The following is a 2,745-nucleotide window of genomic DNA, read 5'->3' as shown; positions in this document are numbered from 1 at the left end:
CTTTCTTATCATTCTTCAAACAGATACCAGTGTGCCATGAGAAAATAAGATTATTAAGGATACCCTTGAACTCTCGTGTATCAATTGATCAATATCCATATTTATCACGCTGATTATCATTTTAAAAAAACAAATCCTTGGCCAATGTTGGAAGTTCAACTGTTTGGGACTGCAAATATGCTATAATCCAACTTGTCATTGTGACCCATTGGGTCGGACCATTTCCCAAGATTCCAGAAGGGCTAAGGTTGGCATGGGACCTTGAGGAGCTGGGGGGATTTAGGAAGAATAAAAGGCCAAGAGTTATACGTGTCTGAGGGGACGGGCAAGGGGAACGGTATGGAGAGGACTGGAAACAACAAAAGGGCCTATGGAGGTCAGGACCTGGGGCAGGGGCATATCCGGGAGGAGAGGCCAAAGAGAAGGGCTTGAAGCCAGTTGAATGAGACCGAACTCCTCGGCCTTTATTCCATAAGCCAAGTAGTAGGTTTTCATTTAAACTTTTCTATTTTTAATGCTATCAGGTAATATACATATTTTAAGATATATTTTAACTGTTTGGGGGTTTAATTTTGTTTTGGGTTTTTTTTTTTTTTTTTTGGTGCAAGATGAGAATTTTAAGAAGAAATGTGTATGACAAAGATTCAGAGCGTATCAATAACTGTGCTTGGCAGGCAACAACAACAACAACAACAAACACGAATTGGAAAAATGAGATGTGCTGAGCCTTTGGGTTATTTACCACTTACTGGAATGCTGGCTGCAAACAGTCAAATAAATATTTCATTTTACGCAGAATCACTTAAAAAGTAAGTAAGACACAGAGCCCTTCTAAGACAATTGCTTTGGCACTATGGGGTAGATATAATGGGCTTCAAGCCACATAAAGTTTAAGCTAATGTTCTTGGGCTTAGGAGTTTATGTCTTCCTTTCTCCTGAAGCAGTCCCCTATATGATACCCATAGGTAAAATCATCTCAGTAGGTTTCGCCAAGCAGCGTAAATAAGCGCAGGTTTGCATTCAAGCTCCGACTACATATGAAAGCCAAATCAACACCCTTTACTAATAGAGATGTTCAAAAAAGATAAAACACCTCAAAGGCTGGCGCTGGGTTTGTGCTGCTATTTCATGTCCCGGCAATTACAGTGATGGTATTAAGGGAAGATGAGGGTGGGAGCAGTGTTGTCATCGGCGGAGGGGGGACGCAGGCCTTTAAGCAATCATGTAGAGCATGCAGAACATCTCAGAGCTGGGAGGGAACAAAGCTGCGCGCTGTCAGAGTATTGATCTGCTCTAGAAGGTGCAGGGAGCGCCACTACGGTGATTGCCTTCCCTGCTGGGTTTAGAGAGGTCTGAAAGAATACAGTATTGATCTGGCCCCGTTCCTGAGAAGTAACTTACAGATAAACCCTGACTGGAGGCCACCAACCTTGAGAACAAACTGTTGCAAAGACGCCCCCTTTGCCGGGCGTCCAACATCAGAGCTAATGCTGTGAGGGTGATGATTAGGACACACTTAAGCCCAGGCCCTGGGAAGATCGGAGGATGTGTTTTCTCCCCTATTCAAATCACTGCATCTCCAAGATCTGAAACAGTTAAAGCAACGTCCTGAGTGGAGCGAGGGGGAGGGAGCACCTCAAGTCCCATTTGTGAAGCTGTATTTTTATCAAGGAAGAAAGTTGTGAGTTTTTGAAGTTTTGTGTGTGTGTCTGAGTCTACTCAGAGCCTCACTTACCTTTTAAATGGGAATAATAATGCCAATTTCGCAGACTATGGTCTGGATTCAGGGTGATAAAGGAACCTACTTGGAAAAGGGTTGCTTTTAATAGTCAGGGTAATGTTTGGGAGCAACATCATCTCTCTGCTTCCTCTTAGAAAGAAAGACTCTCTCCCAGTCACTAAATTCCATGAATAAAATTAAAAAAAAAAAAAAAAAAAGAACGGGTTTGCCGAGAGCTACTTCCAAAATTTCTGCTTCCAGAATTGAGCGTAGAATTGGTTTGCTACTTTCATCCTTGTGTATTACCAAACCTCAAGTTCCAACTTGGAAATAAAAATAATCCTGACTGAAAATCACTCATTTGTAAACCACTCAGTGTCTCATGGTTTCCTGGTGGAAATTACTGTAACCACAGGATTTCGCATGCTTTCAAACCTCCAGCCACAAGTTAAAATTGGCCAGATGCTACTGAGAAGTTGGGGAACCAGGCTGTTAGCTAGGGATTGATCCTGGTGTGTAACCAAATCCAAATAAAAATTGACTTGGACTGGGATTTTAGGGTACAACGGCATTTTTGCCACCCATGTTAAGGATATTCCATTTGCTGAGGAAGATGGCACCATGTTTATCACTCCTCTGGGCAAGCTAGTCCAACAATTCTGTGGCAGTACTATAAATTGGGGATCGCCTCCTCGGTCCTAAAGGGACAACATCATCTCCCTGGATTGCGTGGTGTGTAAAATGGGGGTACCTGCGACATCTCAGGTCCCAAGGATTTTACAAGTCATGGATAAAGGAGACTCTGAGTGTTTTTTCTTTCAAAATCAGTATGAGTTCATCACAGCCATCATATAAGAGTTTTGTCAATTTCTGAATCGAGTGTGTTGTATCAACAGCAACTTCTCTCAGACGATTTAAACAAAAACAGGTTTGGTAATTTTGTCATATTTGAGTCCAGCTCAAAAGATACGGGTGGATGAGAGACACGTCCCACCTCTGATTACTCTCTCCAGCAGCGAGGGGAA

Source organism: Phoca vitulina, unplaced genomic scaffold (genome assembly GCF_004348235.1).
Source record: "Phoca vitulina isolate PV1807 unplaced genomic scaffold, GSC_HSeal_1.0 scaffold61, whole genome shotgun sequence".
NCBI lineage: Eukaryota > Metazoa > Chordata > Mammalia > Carnivora > Phocidae > Phoca > Phoca vitulina.
This window is presented reverse-complemented; position numbering follows the sequence as displayed.